Source organism: Anolis sagrei, chromosome 5, assembly GCF_037176765.1.
Source record: "Anolis sagrei isolate rAnoSag1 chromosome 5, rAnoSag1.mat, whole genome shotgun sequence".
NCBI classification, from domain to species: domain Eukaryota; kingdom Metazoa; phylum Chordata; class Lepidosauria; order Squamata; family Dactyloidae; genus Anolis; species Anolis sagrei.
The window spans coordinates 132,824,245-132,837,724 of NC_090025.1; the positions used below are offsets into that span (position 1 = coordinate 132,824,245).

Below are 13,480 nucleotides of genomic sequence, written 5' to 3' on the forward strand. Positions count from 1 at the left end.
ACCAGAGTGATATTTTTGGATACTCATAAACTGAGGCTATCATATTCTGAACACATCATGAGACAACATAACTCATTGTAAATAACTATGAAGTTTCCTGAAATGAAAGGCAATATGGGTTCATCCAATCAAGGAAGCCAACCCCTTGAGTTTCAAAGATCTGAGCAGGACATTTGATGATGAGGGACTCTAATAGACAAGGTCACCATAAGTGGCATCAATCTGACAACAAATAACACACATATATCAGAAGAGATGTCAGTAACTGTACATTTTCAACAGTGCTGTTCTTGCTGGATTCTGGTACACCAATACCATCACAACGACCACCCCTGTCCTAGCACCATAGAAGAAGTAAAACACTTTTTACATAATGCATTGTGTTATATCATTCTATTCATCATTGTAGCATTTGGTTTATTCAACCATCTTACTATACAAATGATCATAGCATCATGTATACAGAAATATGACAAACTGTGAATGCTAATTCTTTACAGAAATTAATGTTTAATTATCTCTTTGGCATCACTGATATAAAAGAACTTCACACTGTAACAGAGGGCAAATATCTGCCAGGAGAAGCTTAGATTCTAAAATTCAGCAGTGGAAGACAGGGTGAAATGAGGCAATATTTGATTGTTTCAACTGTCTATGTTTTAGCTTGATTAAGTAATGTGTTTGGCTAAAAGCTTCATAGAAAAGATGGGTTTTACAGAGTAATAACACAGATGTTCTTGAAGCCTACCATGTGAAGATCCTGGGAGGACAAAATGGAAACTGAAGATCGCATTCCCTCCCCCTTCCTCCTCAAACTGGACATTCTTCACTTCCAGAATTCTTCCATTCTTCCTTGTACATTTATATCTCAACTTGAAGTCATTTCTGAACATATAGGGAAGCAAAGGAGCAAGGGTAGTCAGAGACTCAGCATTGCTTCCTTGCTTCTCTACAGTACAGTGATAGTGAACATATGGCACATGTATGCCCTTTCTCCTGGCACATGTCTCTTTGCCCACCCCTTGCTCACCATCCCACCCCAGTCGCCTGCTTACTCACCTGCCCCCTGCTTGTTTGCCCACTAGCCCACCCCCTGCTCACTAGCTCCCCCCCCCTCACCACCCCCTGGGTGGACCCCCAATGGTTTAAGCACGCTATCTCTAAGGTTTGCCATCACTGCTATAGTAGAATAAAGAAAAATAGTAGAGTAATGGGCATGAGTCAGGATAGTGCAGCCCACAGATGACATGTAAACTTTCAAGGTTTTTGGAAGAGATCCACAAATCTTTCCATTTTTTAAAAAAACTATTGCTGCCAAATGCTCTTAAAACTTCACCTGTGGGATGTAAGAGAATGCTGACACATTTTTTTTAACCAGGAAAGATTTTTCCACCAATTGAATGTGACCTGAAAATTAACTAAAGTGTACTGGAAAAGAACTTTGGGGAAAGCCTGCAGAATTAATGCCCTCCTTCCAACACTGACAGTTGCCATCACTATCCTGAGCACTGTCATGCTAACTGAGCCTAATCTTGAAGCCCAAGAATATCTAGAGGACCAAACATTCCCTATTCCTGATCTATGTACTTATGAAACTGCTTTCTTCTTCCCATGCAGGCAGAAATTTCTTCCTAAAGTTAAAGAAGCTTAGGAAGCTGGAACAACACTTCTAAAAAGCAACCCAGTATACTTCTTGGCAGAACATTTCTTTTGCTAGCAAACCAAATTGGTATGTTATGAATGGTGGCCCCTTGCCTATGGAACTCCCTCCCCAGTAAAAGTAGAGCAGCCCCCTCTGTACCGACCTTCAGGAAGAAAGTAAAAATATGGTTATGGGACCAAGCTTTTGGTGAGCAATTTAGTGCAATACAAGAATATGGAATAGTGAAATATCTAATGGAATGGCCTTGGATTTTGATTTTGGACAACGTGATTTTAATAATTAGTTTAACAGTGATGTTTTAATTTCTTGGTTTTAATTATGTGTTTATTTTATTGTATGTATGTCTATGGCATTGAATTACTGCCTTTTTTCTAAGGACGCTGAGTTCAGGGTGAGAAGGACAGTATATAAATGTAATAAATAAATAAATAAATAAATAAAGGTAGCTACTTGATAGAAGGCTTTAAATTTTTATTGTACACACAAATTGGATATCTACATTCAAATGAACTGGTGTCTATCTTTCTTTCAAGGTATCCCACCCTTTAAGCAAATTCTAGAACACTGAAAGAGGAGGGAGGTAGGGAAAACTAAAAGCAGCAAATTATATGAACAGTACAGTTTTTAGTGGTTACAACCTGATGTTCTTCAAGCTTTGTATAAGAAATAATGCATATCAGAGAACACAGTTTGATCTTAGTTACTTTGTGTTTTGGTAAGAAGTAGGCAGTTAGATGTGATAAAGTTATAGATACCTTTCTTGCCTTTTCCTCAGAAAGTTTTATGGTAAGATTCAGTCTTCAACTGGTACAGAGCATCAGTTCCAACACTGCAGACCACCTAATAAAAAATACACAGGGAAGCTATAACTTTTGTGTGTTGTTCTAACTGGTTACATTCAACCACCTCTGGATTCCTGTAATGGCATCTTTGTTTGTGTTTCCGCCTAGTTATCTCATAACAGAATTATAAGCATAATTTTTGACATATGACTTCACTAAGGAATCAATACTTGACTATTCATCCTCCATATATAACATTTTTATCAATGTAAACATGACTGCAGAACATGCAAAAGACTGTAGGGATGGAATTTGCAATATTTTATCTTTAAAAACATACATTAAATCAAGAAAAAGGAGCAACAACAGATACAATTAATGAATGATATTGCCTCTGCAGATAAAAAAAAAAATCAGCTGATACTCAGACAAATGCACTGTTACAGCTAGTCATGTTATTCTATAGTTGGGTCACAGCAATCAAGGGTCCATCTACAGTGTAGAATTAATCCAGTTTGACCTTGCTTTTACTGCTATGGCTCAATGTAACTGATGCAAATTCAAAACACTTTTTGAGCTTATTTCTTGGTTGGGAATGGGCACAAATGCAAGCCACCTGCAATAGTAGCCAAACCCCTATGATCAAAATGCCCTGCATACTAGGAGTGCAATGAATTTAAACAACAGCCGAGTGAGAAACTCATAACCTATAAAAGTATAGGTTGTTCATGCAACTATGCCACAGCTAGCACCATCATTTTTGTAAACACCTTTGATATGATTACCAATGCAAAAGGAAGTCTAAAAATCTGAAACTGAGATATTGGGAGTATATATGGTACATACTTGTCCCCATATAGATACAGGCTGAAATCAGGAAACAGAAATTTGTCAAGCTAAGTAGGATATAATAGGCAAATAATTAAAAATCAGTTTAAAAATCCTTTTGTGGTATTTTCTACATACAATCTAAAATGGAATTTGCAATGGTTTTCTTGGAAGGAACTAACTGACAGCATGGATGCGATTCAAACTGTACAGATCAACACTTAAAGAATTTCAGGTAAACTAAGAGCAGAGGGCAGGGTTTTACTCCCCAGTTCTTAGTTCAGGATACCCAGGGCAAGGTCTTCTATACACCTCTGTTGAAATAGCAATGTTTCCATAGTTGCTAGTCATATAAATTAATAATTTTATCTAATGTACAGCTCTACCTCCCATATTCTCTTCCCAAAATCAAGGTAACCCAAAGGACAACAATAGGTTTGTGGGTTTTTTATATCCCATAATTGAGGTTTCTATAGTTATACTACAGAGATGCACTAACTTTAAGTAATACGTATCCATTTAAATCCGCAAACTATTCATCCAGAACAGGTTGTAATGCAAAGTGCACACAATTATAGTTGAACAGTTTAATTTAAACTATTGTGATTTAAGAATCAAATTATGTGTTAAAATTCTCACTCAAATCCAGTACTGGCTCTTCAGTTATGTAATCCTTCTATAAGGAAATATTGAGAGACCCTTAACTACAGCAGCACTACTGGATGCCATTATAATTAACAAGGACATGCAAAAAATAAATTAACAGTTATGTTTTATAATCATGTGAAAGTGAAATGAGCTCATGAAGAGGTCCAAGTACTTACTGTGATCTCATTAGCCAAATTTTACATGCTATTTTATATCACTACTTATGCTGTTAGAGTATTAATTTGCCAATGTGTTCCGTAGATTCATAAAAGCATATTTTAAATATCCTGTAATGAAGCATGAGAACTGTTTGGCAATATTGTGGTTTAGCCTGCATCTATACGGGGACAAATATGTATATAGTCCCAATATCTCAATTTCAGATTTTAGTCTATCTTTTCCTTTAAATATGGATCTGGATGAAAACAAGACGGCTTCACACTATGAAAAATCAGTTGGGGGGGGGGGGGCAAGTGTTGCATATATTTTAATCTACTGTAATACAAAGGGATGTATATTAGTCTGACTCTCAGAAACACAGCTCCAAGATTTTGGAATGTGTAATATGGGGGAACCCAACAGCATGAACTGAAGGGATACCTGGCTGTATGAAAAATCAATTAATGTTAATTCATTCAAATGCAGCCATATGTTTGAAGCCCACCATGCAGTTATGAAGAGATAAGACTTTCCTAACCAGTGCAATCCCGTGTGACTGGCATTTATACTTAACAGAGTTAACAGAGCCAATGGAGAGTATTCTAAGGGACACATTTATAGAGCGTCCTCCTCCCTCCAAAGTGAGGCAACTCTCCCTCAACTTAAGAGAAATGGACAAATCTTTTCCCTCTGGAGACTGCAAAGGTAAACAGTGGTTCATGCTGCGCTCTGAGAGGGTGGATCCAATGTGTCCAAATCTGACTCTCTCCAACTCTGTTTGAATGCTTCAACATACAAAATGAAGGTGGCTATTTCAAACCACATAAAGCCAAATACATTTGCTAGTGCAATATACTGTAGAGCAGACCTGCATAACTTGTGGCCCACCAAGGATTTTGGACTTGGTGGCATTTTGGACTCATAAATCATGACCACTGAACAAGTTGGCTAGGGCTTCTGGGAGTTGGAATCCCAAACACCTGGAGTAACAGGTCTAAATACACTAAAGGCACCACATACTGTCAGATCATGGAAGCTAGATGGGGTCAGGCCTGTTTAGTAATTTAATCATGGACCGCCAATGAATACCCGGTGGAACCAACTGGCAAATTCATCTCTGTGTTTTCCTTGCATAAGAAAACCCTATGAAATTTACGGGGTTACCTTAAGTCATCAGGTGACTTGAAGACACATACATGCACACATGATAACACTGTCTATGTTGCACAGACAAAATTTGGTCGTTCATATATACTTTTGTTCTTCAGTTGGAAGAATGACTGCATGCTGTTAACTACATAACATTTTACAGTAAACAAGATGTACTGGAACAGGCCCGCACAACATGTGGCCTCCAGGTGTTCTGGACTTCAGCTCCCAGAATTCTTGACTATGGAACAAGCTGGCTAAGGATACTAGGAGTTGGGATTCCAGAAAGCTGAAATGCAACAGGTTGTGCAGGTCTGTACAAAAATACCTCCTTTGGTGAATCAACCTTTGTCAGTTTACTGGGTTGCCTTATTATGGCATAACATAATAGAACTCCAGAACTGTTATAGAACTCCAGTATGCTGATGACAACGTCGTCCGTGCACATTCAGAAGAAGATCTACAAGCCACTCTAAACACCTTCGCAGAAGCATACGAGTAGCTCGGCCTGTCATTGAACATTGAAAAAACCAAGGTGCTGTTCCAGCAGACACCAACCAACCCCTCTCCAATGCCAGTGATACAGCTTAATGGTGTAACATTAGAAAATGTTGATCATTTCCACTACGTTGGCAGCCACCTCTCCACCAAAGTCAACATCGACACCGAAATACAACACCGCCTGAGCTCTGCGAGCGCAGCATTTTTCCGAATGAAGCAGAGAGTGTTTGAGGACCGGGACATCCGTAGGGATACCAAGGTGCTTGTTTATAGAGCTATGGTCCTCCCAACCCTGCTGTATGCCTGTGAGACGTGGACTGTCTACAGACGTCACATGCAACTCCTGGAACGATTCCATCAGCGCTGCCTCTGGAAAATCCTGCAAATCTCTTGGGAAGACAGGCGGACAAACGTCAGTGTGCAGGAAGAAGCAAAGACCACCAGCATTGAAGCGATGGTCCTCCGCCATCAACTCCACTGGACCGGCCACGTTGTCCGGATGCCCGACCACCGTCTCCCAAAGCAGTTACTCTACTCCGAACTCAAGAACGGAAAACGGAATGTTGGTGGACAGGAAAAGAGATTTAAAGATGGGCTCAAAGCCAACCTTAAAAACTCTGGCATAGACCCTGAGAACTGGGAAGCCCTGGCCCTTGACCGTTCCTGCTGGAGGTCAGCTGTGACCAGCAGTGCTGCAAAATTTGAAGAGGCATGAAAGGAGGGTGAAAGAAGCGTGCCAAGAGGAAAGTGCGTCAAGCCAACCCCGACCGAGACCACCTTCCACCTGGAAACCAATGCCCTCACTGCAGAAGAAGATGCAGAGCAAGAATAGGGCTCCATAGCCACATACAGACCCACAAGAACACTGGAAGACAATCATCCTCGGAAACCGAGGAATCGCCTAACTAACTAACTATTATGGCATACACCAAAACAAATGTCATGTTGTTTTAAATTGCTCACCATGAAGATCTGGCAATTATTTATGTATTTATTTATTAAAAGTATTCCACCACCCTGCATAAGATTCAAGATGCACACATCTTTCCCCACGTAATACAAGTAGCTGTCACCCATACTGTAGCTTGCCACCATATGATAAAACTATGAGGCACTTAGAAAATCCCTACTACTCAGAAAAAGCTGTTACATACTTCGAGGGAAAGTTGTCTGGACACAGTAACTGTAACATGAATAGCAGAAAATGTCCCCATATGGAAAACTAAACTACCTATTCCACTAACCATAGAAAACAGTTGTTCATCTATGAGCACACAAGGCAAAACTTGCCTGCAGAAACAAATTCATGTTTTCTTCGCTCACACTATGTGTCTCTCTCCCACCCTGCATCACTACAGATAAGGTCTCTATGATTCATTCATGTGTTCAGTGCACAGGTGAACTGAGCAGGAAAGAAAGATGTCTTGTTTGCTTTGTGCTAAGACTTCTCAGTAACCCAAAGACAGGAATGCTTCTATTCAAAAGACTCACCAGATTTTTTTATTAAAATGCACATGCTGGATGGTGTAGAAAGGAATTTAGATTTCATATTAAGTTATTTAAACTGATTTTATACAGATTGGTTAATGAGCAAGGCTCACTGAGATGCCATTCCTGCCCATCTACAATTGATTGGCTTATTTCTTTCCATTTCCCTTCCTAGTTGGTGTTCTTGCTAGATAAACAGAAGAACTCTCCTTCTCCCTTTATGCTTCTCAAAACTTAGTAGGAGGCTTCTCCGCACAATCAGAGTAAATAGGAATAGTAGGATGTAAAAGTGAGTAATGCTTTGGAAGTCTTCTTTTGAAGAAGAACCACGTGAGGGAAAGTGTCCAATGGAAATAAATGTTCACATCTCTATATAGGTTGCTTGAGAAGGGTGCCCATTCCTTCCTTTCAGAAGCCAAGAAATGTAGAGGAAGCTTCAGTTGCATACATTTCTACCATGTGACAGGATAACATATAATGATATGCAATAATATAATTGTGTGCAGTAAAACCTCAGCTGATGCAAAGTTTAGAAAAATACTCCTAATTCCTTAGTCCAGCATGACACTGTAAGTCATCGCCATCCTCTGAAAAAAACTTATAATATCACAAAGTTCTAGCACCTCACCCGCCTCATAGGAAATCTGCTACAAAACAGTTGAGTTCCAGGGCCAAAGAAGCAGATGGCAAAAACAGAAGAATGGCCTGCCTCAGGGGAGTATGCTTGTTCCATCAATGTTCAACATTTACACAAATGACCAGCCACTACCAGAAGGGACAGAGAGTTTCATCTATGCTGATGATCGTGCCATCACCACTGAATCAGGGAGCTTTGAGATGGTTGAACAGAAGCTCTCTGAAGTTCTAGGTGCTCTTACTACCTATTTCAGGGAAAATCAGCAGATTCCTAATATATTGAAAACACAAATGTGTGCTTTTCATCTTACAAACAGACAAGCATCTCAAGCTCTGAGGATTACCTGGGAAGGAATCCCACTGGAGAATTGCAGCACACCCAAATACCTGGGAGTTACCCTTGACAGTTCTCTGACCTACAGGAAACACTGCATTAATATCAAGCAAGAAGTGGGCACTAGAAACAATATCATATGAAAGCTGACTGGCACAACCTGGGGATCACACCCAGACACAGTGAAGACATCTGCCTTGCGCTTTGCTACTCTGCTGCTGAGTACATATACCCAGTTTAGATCTCATCTCACCATGCTAAAACAGTGAATGTGGCTCTTAATGAGACATGCAGCGTTATCACAGGGTGTCCGCATCCTACAGCACTGGAAAAATTACACTGTTTAGCTGGTATTGTACTACCTGACATCCACCGGGAAGTAGCAACCAATATTGAAAGGACCAAGGTAGTGACATCTCCGGTCCATCCCATGTTCGGATATCAGCCAGAACACCAATGACCTTAAATCACAGAATCAAAGAGTTGGAAGAGACCTCATGGGCCATCCAGTCCAACCCCCTGCCAAGAAGCAGGAATATTGCATTCAAATCACCCCTGATAGATGGCCATCCAGCCTCTGTTTAAAAGCTTCCAAAGAAGGAACCCTCCACCACACTCCGGGGCAGAGTGTTCCACTGCTGAATCAAGAAATAGTTTTCTAAGATCTATAGAAACACTCACTGGAACACTTCAGCAAGTGAGAGTCCAAAAGTGTAGGCTAAAACCCAGAACCTCAATCCATTGCTGATACCAAATGAGAGATTCCCTGCTGGGCACACAGAAAACTGGGCAAATTGGAAGGCACTGAACAGACTAAGCTTTGGCACTACGAGATACAGAGCCAACCTTATGAAATGGGGCTACGAAGTGGAGTCCATAACATGCTAGTGTGGAGAAGAACAAACCACAGACCACCTATTACAATGCAATCTGAGCCCTGCCACATGCACAATGGAGGACCTTCTCACAGCGACACCAGAGGTACTTCAAGTGGCCAGCTACTGGAGTGCCTCTGGTGGACATTTAATATAATGCCAAGCTTTCAAACTTTGTGGGGGGTTTGTAACACAATACAAATGTACCCTTCGTTCACTCCTGATATGATAAATAAAGTACAGCAAGACCTTAAAAATCTTTTTTTTAATGGCATAACTAGCTTAATGGCTTCAAGGAGGATTTAATTTGCTCTTCCCTCAAATTTCTCCAGTTCTCTATTTCAAAATAGTATGAGTGCAATATAAAGAGGGAGCGGGAAGCAAAAATACTACTGTGCTAACACCAAGTCAATAGGGTTCCAGGCCTGGTAATGAAACAGAGAGCATTTTAGTCACCTTGGTGACAATCCTTATGAGGAATTATCTGTACTGAATGTGTCTTTTCTGACTCTGCTGGATCTCTCAACAACTTTCATTACCATTAACCATAAAACAGTAGATTCTCAGTTAACCGGCACTCATAGGTATTGAAAGATAACGATAACTGTAGTTTCTGGTTGCTTGAGTATTACAGGTGTGACAAATACTATGCTCCATACTATATCATACCATAAACACTGTACTGACTTGGTATTAATATTAAAATGAATTAATTAAAAGAATATTGGATCAAAACAGACAAACTCAACAATGCAACACAGTTTTACTGTTTTACTACACTATTATAAATATAACTTTTAATTTAAAGTATTATTTCTTCCAAAAAAATTGCCAGTTTCTTGAGTTCTAGTTAACTGAGGGTGTAATGTTGAAGGGAGGGGTAGAGAGAGAAGGAAGCCTTTGAATTTCAGTAGCATCTCCATTAGCTAAACTGTGTGCAAAAACCAGAATTCAATGTAATAATGAAATAGAACTACAGAAAATATCGTAATTTTAATAACTAAATAAAAAACAATCAAGAACAGGACTTCAGTGACTTAAAAAGATTTTGTGTATTACTATTGCTCTTCAACAAAACAGATGCTCAAAGTATTTTTATATTTTTATGAAGAGAAATTATTTATTTACTATATTTCTACTCTACTCTTCTCACCCCGAAGGAGACTCAGAATGGCATACAGTCTGGCCACTTCATTGTCACATTGCATGTTGTAGTGGAGCCTGTAAGTAATGTTGCAAGCAGTAGTATGGGTGCCAGAAGTCGAAAAAGGGTTACTCGTGAGCAGGAGTCTGATGAGGATCAAAACAAAAATATTGGATCAGGAAAAGGATTCGGGATATACTTATGGCACCTACAGATGAGTACTCATTTGAGGGGTTATCTGGGGATGAAGAATCAATGAGTGAAGGAGAGGAGGGAGACACAATGGATGGGAATAGAGGAAGAAAGAGGGTTATTCGTGAGCAGGAGTCGGATGAGGAGCGACAAAGGAAGAAGATCCGGGATATACTTATGGCACCTACAGATGAGGAATCATTTGAGAGTTTCTAGTGATACATTTATGGGATTCTCTGGAATTCTCTGGAATTGAAGACTGGCAGTCGGGGAATACAACTGAGTCTTGGGGGGATCTAAGTCTTGACAGGAGATGGAAAAGATGGAGGGATGGGCATAGGACTTCACGTGAAGAGTTGGGAGCAGCTGCAAGGGATGATCATGGGGCAGTGGTCAGTTCATCTTCTGATGATGTGTAATAAAAGTGGGTTCTGAAATGGGGAATCTTTGCAGAAGGCAAGGTGTTGGTATACGTTCGTGCATTGGGTACTTGTCGCTGCATTGGGTTTGGGATCTGCAGGTTGCTGCTCCTGTTCATGTGTGCTTTTGACTCGGCTTGGATTCTCGTGAGTGTGGATTTCCCCCTTCCTTGACCTTGGACCGCCTTGACTATGACGCTGCTTCTGTGGACTTTGGAACTTCGCTACTTTGGATTCTGCTTGCTACGACCCTGGACTTCACTTGACTACTCTTTCTTCCCTTTGGCTTCTCTGTTTTGTTAACCATTTGCATGCTGTGCCTTTTTGTGTGACTTCGGAGTACTGTGTTTGATTCGGTTCTTTTTTCCGGATAATCCAGATTATACTTTGGTTAACCTTTTTGAACTAGGACTGGTTTTACTTTTGAGTTTTCACCATAGGCATTGAGTTAAGTGTCTCTGAGTCTTTTCCTTTGCTTTAATGAACTCTGTTTTGGAACTAACTCTGAGTCTGGCCCTTTAAGGCATCTGTGATTCCGACATTGCAAATACACAGTGTATAAATACATCAAATTACATAAAAACTAGATAAACATATCAATACAATAAAACTGCTAAAACCCAGCCCTATGATTGTCCAGAGGTATCAAAATTAATAGTCAAAAAATAAACTGACAAGAGTTTTGCTCTACCAATGTACAATACTATACTAACAGCCAACACTATCAGACCATCATCTTCTTTTACATGTAAACATAAGTACAGAAATAGTTTGTACACCTTGCCAGAATTACTACAAAATTCCTACACAATTATGCTTCCCTCCCTCACCAATTTCCCTTTCGCACACATCACAGAACCAAGCTCTCCAATTTTACATAATTTCATGGTTCAAGACTAAAACTCCAAAAATATTAACCACCCACAGAGATCACCTTGACATGCTTCTGCTGCAGAAAACAGAACATTATACTAACTATGAACCCTGAAGCATATTCAAAACATCACATCCTATTTGTGAAATACACAAAGAAAATGGGGTAAGTAAGAATATTTTTAAAAGTAATATGTTATACTTATATTTTACTGTATAAAATTAGAATGTGTGACTCACATACACATTTTTCCCAACAAGACCAAATTAGGCATGCAATGCCTAAATTTTCTGGTTAAATTCTGTCCTGTTTTTGCTTAGAGATGTTAATGGACATGTATTAATAATATTAATAATAATAATGCACTTGTACATATTGATTCAGATATGTAACTGGCAATCAAGAGAAAATAACACTATTTCAGTGTTGTTACATAAAAGGTAGGCCATGTGAGTTAATCTTAAAGGATCTTCAACCCATTGTTACCAAGTGGGTAAGGGAGTTATTTTGCCAATAATCTGTGTATTATATTACTGGAGCATATAATGGCATCTGAAGCCTAGACCTTGTATTCCACAACATGTTTAGGCACTTTATCCAAGGGCAGAAACTTGGACAACCCGTTGAAAATAGTCCAATATAGTAAGATTCAGAAAGGATTTTTTTGAAAGTCTAACAATTCTTTACTTTAGGCTTACTTAAACTATGCCCAATTGATGACTTCCCTCATTCAATCAATCAGTCTACATCTGGTCTTCCTCAACAAAAGGCTCATCCTATTCTTCCCAAATCCTATTCCTTTGTCAAACCTGTATAAACTGAGCATTACAGTGCAGTAATCTAATTAGCATGTTATTCGAAGTGCCGGCAGGCAATGCACATGCAGGTATGGCTGGACTCATTTGGTTAAACGGAGACATGAGGCGGATCTACAATGACCTGCAATCCTGGGGTCGATCTGCTGTGGCATAAGTTGGATCAGCCCAGAATATTTCCCATAGCCACAGACACCCCCATTGGCACTGAACCCAGTTCACTTGTGTCACAGTAATCGCCAGGCATGACATGGGTCTTACAGGTCAGTGATGTCAACTGGGTAATGGGGTGATGAGGGAGGGGAAATACAGAGTTTTACTAAGAATCACTTGAATTGTTCACATACAGTATTAATTTGGATGTACATTACTGAGGGGAAATATTTTTAAAATCTTGAAAATGAAAAAGGTGATGTGGTCATTATTATTATAAAATAATGCTCCATCCTTATATGTCTTCAAATTTGGTTTACTTGATTTAACCATCTTAAAAGCCTTTACCATTTTTCCTGGAAAATAATTCTCAGCTTAGAAGACACCACTTTCTAGACATGGAGGACTGATGTTAATAACTCACAGTTTACAGTGATTTACTCGGAGTTATTATTTTTACCTTTGCATCAGCAGGCAAAACAGATGTACATTCATGTGTCAGCTAAATAAAACAGATGGTGAAGCTTCCTAGATATCTTTCGGGCTGTCAGTTCATGAATGTTGCAATTTGATAACATAATGCATAATACTGACAAAGTATGGTTCCTTCTTTTAGAATTCCTAACATTTATAATGCTTTAAAAACTAAAATATAAAATTTTATATACTAAAATATAAGTAAATGGCTTCAAAGAAATTTGCTAAATTAAGAGGGTTCAATTAGCACTGCATATTGAGAGTAAATGTTTGCCTCTCATCAGCCACAATTTATGTCAATATTGTTTTAAATAGCATACTTCTGTGGTGATCTTCAATAAGT

General features: G+C 39.3%; 1 protein-coding gene across 6 annotated transcripts in view; it reads right to left on the bottom strand.

Annotated features, from left to right (window-relative positions):
- The window catches only part of FOXP2 (forkhead box P2), a 402,068-nt gene that overhangs the window by 294,240 nt on the left and 94,348 nt on the right, over positions 1 to 13,480 (bottom strand). For 4 of the 6 annotated variants that reach the window (XM_067469056.1, XM_067469069.1, XM_067469055.1 and 1 more), the window contains exon 3: positions 2,419 to 2,503. The exons of the other annotated variants lie outside the window; for them this stretch is intronic. The gene's annotated coding sequence lies outside the window, so the exon portion shown is untranslated. The remainder of the gene's footprint in view (positions 1 to 2,418; positions 2,504 to 13,480) is intronic. 6 annotated transcript variants of the gene reach the window in all.